We start from the raw sequence: 13455 nt of genomic DNA, 5'->3' as shown, positions 1-13455 counted from the left end.
AGGGAAATATTGCATAAACTTTCTGTCTATAGTTATGCCCTGCAGGTGTTCCTGTAACTGAGAAATGGGCAGAGGAGAAGTGTTTCATGAGGACTGGCTGCACTACATCTGTTTTCCACATCTCAAAACAGTGTCAACTTTTCTTGGGAAAAATTGGCAAGCTTCAACTTTAAACTGAATTAAAATGCAAATAAAACACTATTTTTGAAAGTTTATGAGTAGCATGCAGACAGACACTAAAATGGAATCTCAACAGGATTTCTATCAGTTCTTCAAGCTGAAATATGGCTGGATTTAATGGGATGAATAATCACATCACATTTTTTCTTCTACGTAATTCAAATTCTAATGGAATCCATCATACTTCTTGTAGACCACAGTATTATGCTTTGTTTCTGCAGGTTACCAACAGCTTTATAAACAGGTCAGTATGGGTTTATTATTGACATGGATCCATCTGCCTCAGTGAGACTGATTTATTTGTATGATTTCTTATATTCTTCTGATAACTTTGGATTTTCTCCTTTCTATTCTACATTAGGAATACACAGGGTGTGATTTGAACCAGGGTTTGACACTGGGGCTTATTTTCCACACTAGAGCTCAGTTTAGGTGAATGTAAAGTAACCGTTTAATTGGTGGGGGTGACACCAAATTGTTACAGAGGCTGAGTGACTGCTAGCACTTTAGTAGTGACTCAGGCAATGTTAGGATTTATAAGTAGCCTCTAGCAATAATTGGGTGTCAGAACAAATGAAATCAGAACTATCCCTAGAAGCTAAAATGATGAAACTGAGGTTATCATGCTTTGGACACATAATGAGAAGACAGGATTCACTAGAAAAGACAATAACACTGTGAAAAACAGAAGGGAGTAGAAAAATAGGAAGGGCTAACAAGAGAGGGATTGATTCCATAAAGGAAGCCACAGACCTGAACTTACAAGATCTGAACAGGGTGGTTCATGATAGATACTATTGGAGGTCACTGATTCATAGGGTCGCCATAAGTCATAATCGACTTGAAGGCACGTAACAACAACAAACAACACTCTCTTATCTCTTTTGTGGGCAACTGGATAGTGCCATTTCGCACTCTATGGAAAGCTCCTTCCTGGGAAGATGTCTGGTTCAGTAAGTTGTTGGCCATCTGAGTCATCCTGCTCTTATTTATGTTCTAATTCTTGGCTGTCTTTGTCACTCCAGCAAAGACTCCTTTGATGCCATTGCTTTGATTGTACTTGTTGGCCTGTGGCTACATGCCCTCAACTGAAAGTTTATGGGTTAGGGAACTGCAGGATTATACTTGCCCATTTAAAAAAATTAAACCAACCTTTAAATCACCCTTGTCAAGTCATGGTGAAGGCTAAACTATACTCCTTGTTTCCAATATTCATGTTTTAGATAGATAGCATATATCCTGACCATCCTTCCAGTCTCCTTAGTGCCAGTCCAGAGCAGCTGCCTCAGGTGGCAGATAATGGTGGGGAGCAGGCAGCAGCATCAAGGTGTTGGACAACAGATCCATACAGTCTTTCCTACACTCTACTAAGCTAGCTTGCTGCCCTCAGGTGTGGTGGAAGATGCATCTCATAGGGTTGCCAGGTCTCCGGTTTTTGTCCGGAGACTCCAGATATTTGGGGTCCTTTCCAGGTCTCTGGGTGAGTCATCTCAATCTCTGGACTCTCAGCTTTCATTTTTAAAAAATTAAGTTTCTAGGTGGTCTGGTTCAAGAGATATACATCAAAATGTCCCACCCCGCAACTTCTGTTAAATGAGCTCGTAGATGGCTCCTCTAACCCCACCCTTTCAGGTTTGTAGCCAATAAGTGAAGTCAGGTTGTGATTGACAAGGGATTTGTTGACCTCTAGGCAACAGCTAGAACCCATTGCAAATCCAGAAAACTGTTGTTTTTTCCTACTTTTCTGAAGATCTCATAAACTGAGTAAGCTAAAGTTTCTTTCTTGTGTGCAGGAGATCTAAATACCATTACAATGTGTTATGCTTTTCTAATTATGAGGAGTGAAACAAGTTTAAATTTTCCTGGGCTGTTGAAGAGGGCAGTTTATTTGTCTAATCCATAGCCTGTTTTGAAAACCTTCCCAATATGAAGCTTTAATCCTGTACTCACTTTTCTGATAGTAAAGCTGCAATGCTAATCCCACGTACCAGGAATAAACCCCATTGAATTCAATAGGATTTACTTTGGAGTAGACATGGTTAGGATTTTGTTATAAATCAATGGGACTTTTGAGTGAACATAGCAAAGGATCGTGTTTGTGTTGTAAATCTTTCTCTCCCCCTCAAATCCTATTTTTAAAGCAATTAGGGAGGCCTCATCTAGGTGTCACTGCTTTTATTTTGTAGGAAACGAATACTGATTTTATTTTTAAAAAAAATGTTATGCAATGACCAACTGGTTTTCACAATAAACTATTATATGGGGTGTATGTATGTATTTTTTTTTAATCTCCAGTGCATTTATATATGGAGTCTTTTCAACATCCCTGTGTGATAGAGTTGTCAATTGGAAACCAAGGCAGCTCACAAGAAAGAAATCCCTTTAAAATCCAATAACCATAAAAACAAGTATAAAACAGTTGCAAAACAGTTTCAAGTGGCATGATTCTGAATTTTGGGTTGGGTGAGTGAAATTCCTTATCACTTGAGTTTGCAGTTCTGTGCACACTTCCCTGTTTGAGTAAGCCCCATTGTATACATTGGGATTTGCTTCTGAGTAAACATGTATAGGATTACACTATAAATATCTTTATCAGTTGTGTAAACAATAAACATATTTGACAGTCATGCTTATATAAATATTTCTTCATACTATTTCCTGATAAGTATCTGACTTTACGCTATCGTTGTACATTATTATTTCCTCTACATTTTAAGTGTGCCCATCTTCCTTATGGTCCCCCTCTGTTGTTTTCACTCTGAGGGGCAAATTAGGCTGAGGGATAGTGAGTAGCCCATGATCACCCAGTAAACTTTGCGGCTGATTTCCATTTAAAAAAATTAATTAAAATGATTTAAATGCAGGCAACCTTTATGAAGTAGATCCATACAATACATTTAAAGCACATCCAATTCACATTTAAAGTGCATGACTTTTCCCAAAGAATCATGGGAAGTATAGTTTCCCCCTCACAGTTATAGTTCCTATCACCCTTAACAAACTACAGTTCCCATGAGTCTGTGGTGGGATTCATGTTCTTCCAATGTGTCAATTATTAGTCACTGGAATTGGGTTGGCTGTCAAACTGAGTTTATAGGAGCCCACTGGGTAAGCAGGAAAGGGTGGATAATCTTCTTAACTCTTACTCATTTCTCAAACCTCTCTCTGCAGTAAAAGGTCAAGTTTATAAAGAAGTTTGGAGCAGCCATGTTAAAAGGCAGGGGCAGGGCATTCCTGGCAGGGGCTTGCCAACTCTGTTTGATATGGATATCTTTGCAGAGGATCCCTAGTCAAGCCTTACCAATAGCACAATCCTAACTATATCTACTCAGAAGTAACTCCTGTTGAGTTCTTTGGGGCTCAGTCCCTTAGTAAGTGTGCTTAGAATTGCAGCTTTCAGGGCATTCACCTTTACTCCTGAGTGCTCCTATCTAACATGTCCACAACACTAGGCTCCCTTCTTCCTACAATGGCCTTCTTTTTTTTTTTTTTTTTTTTTTTTCAATAATTTTTATTCAGATTTTCATAAAACATACAAGACAAAATCATAAAACATTCAAAGACAAAAAACAAAATCAAAAATAGTTAAACAAAAAGAAAAAAAAAAAAAACAAAAATAAAAAATAAAGAGTAAAATATTGACTTCCCATTTGTCAAAGATCAAATCAGTTATAAGTCTATAATATATAACAATCCTGTCTCTTAAGTCATATTATAAAATCACTTTCCTCCAGTAGTTATCTTACTTAATCATCAAATCTCATAAACATTACTTTATTCTTTCCACAAAAAGTCAAAGAGAGGTTTCAATTCTTTAAGAAATATATCTATCAATTTTTTTTTCCAGATAAGCATATCGATTAATCCATCTCATTACTAATTATGATAATCTTATTGTTATAACCATAGTCAAAATAAACATTTCAATTAATCCATCACATCAGAATCTGTTAGGTTCAGTAATTTCAGTAGCCATTGTTCTATTATCTCTATTAGTTCCATTTTCCATCTTCCATCTTCAGTAGTCTTGTTAAGTCCAGTAATTTCAATATCCAATCTTCCATTATCAGTATTCCATAATAATCTTGCTGTCAAAGCCATAGTCATATAGTAAGAGTCTGATGGGAATTACCTCTATCCCAAATATTTTCTTGCCATCCATTCTGAATAGGTTGCTGAAATACTGCTGTAAAATCATATCTCTGTTCTTTTTTTCAAAATACACTGGGTCATCTCTTAAAAGTTTTTCCATTGTCACATGGCTGCAGTTAATTCCATAGATTTTCTCTATATTGGGCTCCATCACATCATTCCAGTCCAGAAGATAATCCATGCCATTGATAACTTTATCTCTAGAATCTTCATTAATTTCTTCAGAGATAACATTGAGTTCCAAACAATAGATTTTATTTCTAAAGTCCATAGACTCCAAATCTTGTTCCTGTTCCACGTTTGTTCCAATCTCCGGGATCTCCTCTCTCACAGGGACCCCTATTCCAGTCTCCAGGGTCTCCTCTCTCACAGGGACCCCTGTTCCAATCTCCGGGGTCTCCTCTCTCACAGGGACCCCTTCCAGGGTCACCTCTCTCACAGGGACCCTTATATCTTTAATCTCCTGCTTCATTTTACTCAATTCAATTTTCGTTATCTCAATCTCATCCATTATTTTCTGAAACATAGTTATTTCCAGATTCTCAGCCACTTTCTTAATTGCCATTTTAAAAGAAAAATATAGGAAAACCACTTCTTATTTCAGCAACAATTGGGTTAATACTCCAAACTTGGTGACATCACAGTATAAACAGAGCAGACAGCCTTATCTCTCCAATAGTTAAGTAAACAAAATGCAGTTCCCAGGATCGAAACAATTAATGGCAATCGTCAAGAAACAGATTCGTCAAAATAAAATAGACCAAAAAGAGAGTAGTCTCAAAACAGTATAATATTTTTCAAAATAAAAATCTGGAATAGAAATCCCTCTTCTGTGTATATCTTTAGAATGCAAATCCAGGACAGCTTTTTGCAACAAAAACAGAGATAAGCTATTAATTAGTGCGTAGCAGAGAGAAGTTACGGCTCCCCAGTGAGATGTCAAAAACCGATCAATCTAGCAAATCTCTTTTAAACAGCAACAATTTAAGTCAAGTAAAAGAAAAATATAGAAAGAAGGGTGCTTGCCTGTTAGTGCGTTCTCTCTTAGAAGATAAGATGAACGTTCGCTTTAACAGATAGAGCTTGCTGTTGAAAATCCGTCCCACCTTCGTCGGCTGGACCTCGTCCCATAAATTAATGAGATCTGGTCGTCCCAACAAAAATAGGCTTTGAGGTTAATCTCTTCGTTTCTCCCTACCCGGGAGAAGTTTAATCAGTCAAAAAAGAAAGAAAAAACTGACTGATATATCTGAATAAGCTTCTTTTGAGGCAGGAGCCCGTCTCAAAAGCAGGCACAGGCTAAGTCACCCTTCCCGGAAGTCCCCTACAATGGCCTTCTAGTGGCTAGCCTGACCTGAGGGCATGTAAACCCTTCTTGCCAGAAGCAAGTAGGCTAGATTAAATGTTTCCTATCCAGGCTCCCTAAGCAATTGAGAAGGAATGATCCCGTCACTTCAGCTGGACCTGGGAACACCCTCATTTGGCTAGATTTCTATCTTAATTTCCAATCAGAGATTTTTTTTTTATTTGAGTGGTATGCTACAAGCAACTGTGGTTAATGCTCAATGTATCATGCCTAATGATATCACAAGGACCTGCTCCCATGACATTACTAGTACCCACCCCAAATCTCAAGGTTTGGGATGCTTCTTACCTGGCAACCCTACTCATCACCAATGTTGACATAAGATTCAACTGCCAGTCTAGATAGAAGAGGAATGGGTACCATATTCACCTTTGCTTCAGGCAGGCAAAATGTCCCAGGTGAACACAAAATCTTCCTTCTGCATTCTGAAGTTATCCAGTCTATACTATGTTGTTCTCTTCTAAGCATGAAAACCAGGGAGGGGAGAGTCCTCAAGGTACCGAGGCAAGATGACACTGCAGAGTTGTTGAAATATTAAAGATAATTTATTGTGGCCCAACACATTTTGGGTTATCACAAAACCCTTTGTAAAGGGTAATCTTAAGAAGGCTTAAGACAAATTCCTCATAAAACTGGAAGGTAAGATTCAAAGAAGCAACTAGCTTCAGTGTTTTTAAAGGAATACTTAGCTATATTTGTTATGAAAAAAAATGTAACAAACAACTAAAATGGCAAATTATATTTGGACCATTGTAATTAGAGTAGCAGATAGTTCCCGGTTGAAAATGTAATTAATTAATGGTAGATTGAATTCAAAATCTATGACAGCTATTCAGTTTCATGACATTTGAGCTTAATTACATTTTGTTTTCAGCTGTTAGCATAACTTATTTATTTATTTATTGCATTTGTATACTGCCCCATAGCCGAAGCTCTCTGGGTGGTTTACAACAATTAAAAACATTCAAAACAAATATACAAATTTAAAACAATTTTTTTTAAAAAAAACAATTTAAAAACACATGATAAAATGCCTGGGAGAAGAGGAAAGTCTTGAGTAGTGCTGAAAAGATAACAGTGTTGGCGCCAGGTGCACCTCGTCAAAGAGATCATTCCATAATTTGGGGGCCACCACTGAGAAGGCCCTCTCCCTTGTTGCCAGACTCCCAGCTTCCCTCGCAGTAGGCACCTGGAGGAGGTCCTTGGATGTTCAGCGTAGTGTATGGGTGGGTTCATGTCAGGAGAGGTGTTCCATCAGGTATTGTGGTCCTAAGCTGTGTAAGGCTTTATAGGTTAAAAGCAGCACCTTGAATCGAGCTCAGAAACATACAGGCAGCCAATACAAGTGGGCCAGAATTGGTTTTATATTTTTGAACCATCTGGTCCCTGTTACCAATCTAGCTGCTGAATTGTGCACAAGCTGCAGTTTCCGAACCATCTTCAATGGCAGCCCCACGTAGAGTGTATTGCAGTAATCTAACTTGGAGGTTACCAGAGCATGGACAACTGAAGCCAGGTTATCCCTGTCCAGATAGGGGTGTAGCTGGGCCACCAACCGAAGTTGGTAGAAGGCACTCTGTGCCACCGAGGCTACCTGAGCCTCAAGTGACAGAGATGGTTCTAGGAGAACCCCGAAGCTACAAACCTGCTCCTTCAGGGGGAGTGCAACCCCATCCAGGACAGGTTGGACATCCACCATCCGGTCAGAAGAACCACCCACTAGCAGCATCTCAGTCTTGTCTGGATTGCGCCTCAGTTTATTAGCCCTCATCCAGTCCATTGTTGCAGCCAGGCACTGGTTCAGCACATTGACAGCCTCACCTGAAGAAGATGAAAAGGAGAAATAGAACTGCGTATCATCAGCATACTGATGGCAATGCACTCCAAACCTCTGGATGACTGCACCCAATGGTTTCATGTAGATGTTGAACAGCATGGGGGACAGAACTGACCCCTGCGGAACCCCATACTGGAGAGTCCAGGGTGCCGAGCAATGTTCCCCAAGCACCACCTTCTGGAGCTGACCCACCAAGTAGGAGCTGAACCACCACCATGCAGTCCCTCGCACTCCCAACTCAGCCAGTCTTCCCAGAAGGATACCATGGTTGATGGTTTCCAAAGCTGCTGAGAGATCAAGGAGAATCAATAGAGCCATACTTCCCCTTGTCTCTCTCCCAAAAGAGGTCATCATACAGGATGACCAAGGCTGTTTCCGTGCTAAAACCAGGCCTGAAACCCGACTGAAATGGATCCAGATAATGGGTCTCATCCAAGAGTGTCTGGAGCTGGCCTGCCACCACTCGTTCAAGGACCTTGCTCAGGAATGGAACATTTGCTAGCATTATGCTAACTAGCATAAACTGGATGCAATGGAAGGATAAACACATTTACAGAAGACAGAAACTTCTTTCTTTCTTTCTCTGAATAAGATCCAGTATATTCAGCTGCCAAACAGACCACAAATCAAGTTTAAATGCTGTCCTTGCCCTTCCTGGATATGTTATAATGGAGATATCACTCCAAAATACTGGCTACCCTTGGGTCTCACTATAATCCAAAGAAGAGAAATTCATTTTCCCACGAAAAATGGGAAAAGTTCTCCCCCACCCAAGTTGCTGGAATATGTATAAATTATTCTGAAATATCTAGCTTTTCAATGAGGAATCTGAGCCTGTGTTAATGCAAAACACAGAGATTTCTGACTGATGGTAGGCATCAGGCTTTTAATACTAAAAGGAAGATGTGTACAATAACAACATGAAATACAATGAACATGACAAAACAAAGGGTTGATTCATACAATTCTTTCAACCTGTGGCAGCCATTGGATGCGAGGGGGGATGAAGGTTGATTGTAGCTCCACTGCCAACGGTTGAGCTAGTCATGTGCATGCTGCTTCCATCTGCAGCTTCCAGATTCCATTACAGTTTGCAGATCTTTGTGTTTTTGCAATGGAATGGTAAAGGATCATCAGTGCTTACTGACATGTGTGGCACCATGATACATACAACCAGCTCTCCTATAGAAGCATGGCTTAAACTAGTGATGGCATGAAGGTCCTACTATGATGCTTTCCATGTGATGCTATGGTGTTTTCCATCAGAATGCAACATGGGAGTCTAGATCAGCATGATTGACTATGGTTTTAAAAATATCTAAGTTTTGCTTAGCAAAAGGTTCATTATAAATCTAATTTACTTAATGTGGGGCAACTGTAAGCATGGAAGAGATGGGATATTTCGGTTTGTGCACACATTTTTTTTAACAAAAAGGGGGAAATGCTGAAATTCCACTTCAAAGTTTACTGGGCAAGATAAAAGAGAACATTGTTTCTATCATGGAGGCGACTGCAAAACAGTAAATGGAAAATGCACTTTTATGCAGACAACTGTAAAACAGTCAGTATAGAAGACAGGAGCTGAATGAGGGAGTATTGAATAGTCTGCTGACAAGAAAAGAACTTAAGAGCTGTTTAGTAAAAAATAAAAATCTTGAAGTCATTAGCAACTGTGTGTATTGCTGCTGTAAAATAGGAAGTCATATTGGGAATGTAACAAAACAGAATTGCAATACAGATGAACAAAATGATAGCATTTTGGGAAAGGTGGCATGTTATACAGTGAGGTTTTTTTTGTAACAGTAACATTATTATTGCTCCATAGAACACACAGTGCAGTGTGACCACAACCATTTGAGTTTTCAAGCACATTTGTTATGAGGGGAAAGGAAAGAGACAAAGGGAACCTCTGAGGGGAGCTTGTAGCATTGGGAATTTCAAACTATACATTCACATAAGGAATGGAGGATGGGTCTTCAATCCTACAGAGGAGAGAAATAATGTAAATTGCATGTTAAAACCCTGAGCCCAAGAATATCCACCCACCCACTGACCCACCCATCAGATAGAAAGGTAGGGTCTAGTTTGCACTGCATTTGAAAGGATAATAGAGAGGTTAAGGGCACGCTCCTGAGTCACTGCACACAACCTGAGGCTAGGGATTACTTAGAGGTGTCCCTTAGGGCTGCCATATGCACCTTAGTGCACACTTGCAGTGGAGCCTGGGTGCACCTGTTGAGTTTCAGATACCCAAGATTCATTCAGCAAGCAGGAAGACGTAACTCTCAATCATTGGCTAGGGAGCCAATAATGTGGTTATTTACATGCACAGGGGGTGGAGGGATGGTTCCCTCACAGACATTCATTCTGATGTACACATGGGATGCATAGAAATACATAGGACATGTGGAATTCACTCCCACAAGACTGAGGCAGAGATGGCTTCGCACTTGTATGGCTTTCAAAGAGGTTTCTACACATTCATGGAGGATGAGGCTATCAGTTGGCTTCTAAACACCAATTAGAAGCATTAGAAACCACAAGAGGGGAGAGTGCTCCTACACTCAGGTCCTGCTATTGGGCTTCCCATAGGCATCTGGTTGCCACTGTGAGAACAGAAAGCTGCACTAGATGACCTATTGGCCTGATCCAGAAGGCTCTTCTTATGTTCTTATGACTGACTTTGGACTCCTGGGGTTCCTCCAGGTCTCATTTGTAGTGAGGTTTTCTACAGGGTCCAAAGCCTGTTTCTCTGAAGAGGTTTCATCTGTGTCAAATAGGATCCCAGCAAGGCCTAAGAAGTACTGGCTGTCAGTGGCTTTTATGGAAGATGAATCCCTGTATCTGTTTTGTAAACTCAGTCAGGCCAATGATTTGTAGGGGTGATGTTGCTACATCGTAACTCAACTGAAAACAGCAAAAATCTCAATACATGCAATCTATCATGTTTAAAATTATGCAATTAATTGCATGATTTTAATGTTTAATTGAATTAAATCAAAGTTTAATAACTTATTTGCAGAAATACTCTTCAAAAGATTGCTCGCAACTATATATAACATTTTAATTGCAGTTGGATAGTGATATATGCCTATGCCTGATCAATATACAAACATCTTTTCAATCTATTTGTGTGAATGTTAGACCATTAGCTGAGTATATCTAACATCAGGCAGACAGGTCTTGGAAAGGATATGTTCAGAAAAGTGCTTATTTCCATTTATGATGGAATTGTGAAAGTACAGGACTTCTGGCATCTAGGTTTGGAAAGAATGAATGACATGGCAGATTATCCTTTCCCAGAGGATCCAATGGTACTTTTATTTTTTTTCCCATTAATTTTATTCAAATTTTCAAACACAAAACAAAACAAAACAAAAAAAGAAACAGATTAAACAATAAAAATAAAATGTTGACTTCCGATTTGTCGCAGATCAGTTGTAGGTCTATGATATATAACAAACCTGTCTCTTAATATATTACAAAATCACTTTCCTCCAGTAGTTATCTTAATTAATCATCAAATCTCATTAACATCACTTTATTCTTTCCGCAAAAAGTCAAAGAGAGGTTTCCACTCCTTGAGAAATATATCCATCGATTTTTCTCCAAATAAACATGTCAATTAATCCATCTCGTCAAGTCTGCTAAGTCCAGTAATTTCAATAGCCATTTTTCCATTATCAGTGTTAATTCCATCTTCCAACTTCCATCCTTGCACCCATAATAATCTTGCTGTCATAGCCATAGTCATATAGTAAGAGTCTGATGGGAATTTCCTTCATCACAAATATTTCCTTGCCGTCAATTCTGAATGTGTTGCTGAAATATTGTTGTAAAGTCATATCTCTGTTCCTCTTTTTTACGAAATGCACTAGCACATCTCTTGAGAGTTTTTCCATTGTCACATATCTGGAATTAATTCTATAAATTTTATCTTTTTCAAGTTCCATCAAATCATTCCAGTCCAGAAATTCCATCGAAGCATTGATAACTTTATCTCTGATATCTTCATCAATTTCTCCAGGGACAACGCCAAATTCCAAACAGTAATCTTTATCTCCAGGATCCACAAACTCCAAATATTTTTCCAGTTCCACACTTGATATATCTGTTCCAATCTCCAGGACTTGCATCCTCCCTTTAATTTTTGCCATAAAGTCCAAATCTTTTTCCAATTCCACATTTGATATATCTGATCCAATGGTACTTTTATGAAATAAATTTGAAAATGTTCCTTTGCCTGCAGGTCTTAGAAATCTTGCTATTTATTTGTTAATTGCAGTGCAGGCTGTCCTCGCTTGTGAGTGTTGTGCTAATGATATTCCTGATGTAGTAAGCTAAAGTTAGGGACTCTCTCTCTCTCTCTCTCTCTCTCTCTCTCTCTGTGTGTGTGTGTGTGTGTGTGTGTATAAATTGATCCATCAAAGTTTGGTGAGTTTAGAAATATGGGATCTGTAGAGTCTTATTGGAGTTTGGTTCTGGTTTATAAGTAAGGTGATCAAATATTGTTACATTTGTGTTTATTGGTCACTGATGTATTATATTTGTTATTACTAGGCTAAGTACATCTCTTTTGAGTTTCTTCTACATGAAAACCATATGGCTTTTGTTACTGGATTCATTTGTATAATAAGCAATGAATCAGGAGTTAAATATTGGTGTTACTTTTTCTTTTAAAATTATGGGAGGAGGGGGTTGTGTGTGTTAGCTAAACTTTTATTCTGTTAGCTGCATTGGTCTTCTATCCTATGCTGCTTGAGAGGCGAAAGACCAATTTGTTCCCTAGCCAGGATAATCAATGTCCTCTCCACCAACCAGTGATATAAATACAACCACAAAAATACTGCTGCCATGGCCAAGTGGATAGACAAGTTCAAATACAGGCTGCATCTGGAGGTCCAGTGTTTGTGCAGGACCACAGACTGGCCAGGATCCAAAATATTAGAGGCAAATGATGTGGTGAGGTTCCAGAGCATAAGAACATAAGAATTGCCCTGCTGGATCAGACCAAAGGCCCATCTAGGCCAGCATCCTTTCCTCACAGTGGCCAGCCAGGTAAGATAGAAAGCCTACAAGCAGGACCTGAGTGCAAAGTGCTCTCCCCTCTTTTGATTCCTAGTAACTGGTATCCACTCTGACAGTGGCAGTAGAACATAGCCATCCTAGCTAGTAACCATTGATAGCCTTAGGGTTCATAAATTTGTCTAAGCCGTTCAAGTTGATGGCCAGCACTCCCTCTTGTGAAAGCAAATTCCACAGTTTAATAATGTGGTGGATGAAGAAATACTTTCACTGGTCTGTCGTGAATCTTCCAACATTCAGCTTTACTTGATGATGACCCGGGTTCTACAACTATGAGAGATGGAGAAAAACTTCTCTCTATCCACTTTCTCCACCCTATGTGTACTTTTATACACTATCTTATTTCTCCTTTACATTATGATATTGGAAGTTTTATTTCCAGTATCTTTTCTAGTGATCCCTAACATGGAATTCACTTTTTTTCCTTTTTATTTTTTCACAGCTGCTGCACATTGGATGGAGCAGGCTGACAAGAAGGCAAGGCAAGACAGTCTCTCATAAAGACAAATAAGGAACTAACTTGCTTTTATAGGTCCTGTTGGACTGTGGTGTCAGCTGACAGTATTAAGGCTGAAGACTAGGTGGCACTCTTGTACTGCAGCATTTAGCCAGCCAGCTTTGCAGGGGCAGCAGAGACCTGGAAATAAGGTGCTGGGTCCTCCTGACTGCAGGGTCCCCCAGTTCCAGATGTCTTTCAGTGGTGTAAAATTACTTTTAAAATTTCAAGAAGCACTGTATTTTCACTCTTCGGCTACTCTTTTCACTGTCTTTCAGAAGGGGTGCAGCTTTGCCTTTTGCCTACACATTCTGCTTGGTATATCTGTACATGCAGGGA

This window comes from Rhineura floridana, chromosome 7 (assembly GCF_030035675.1).
Source record: "Rhineura floridana isolate rRhiFlo1 chromosome 7, rRhiFlo1.hap2, whole genome shotgun sequence".
In the NCBI taxonomy this organism is placed as follows: Eukaryota; Metazoa; Chordata; class Lepidosauria; order Squamata; family Rhineuridae; genus Rhineura; species Rhineura floridana.
Note: the sequence above shows the minus strand (reverse complement) of the source record.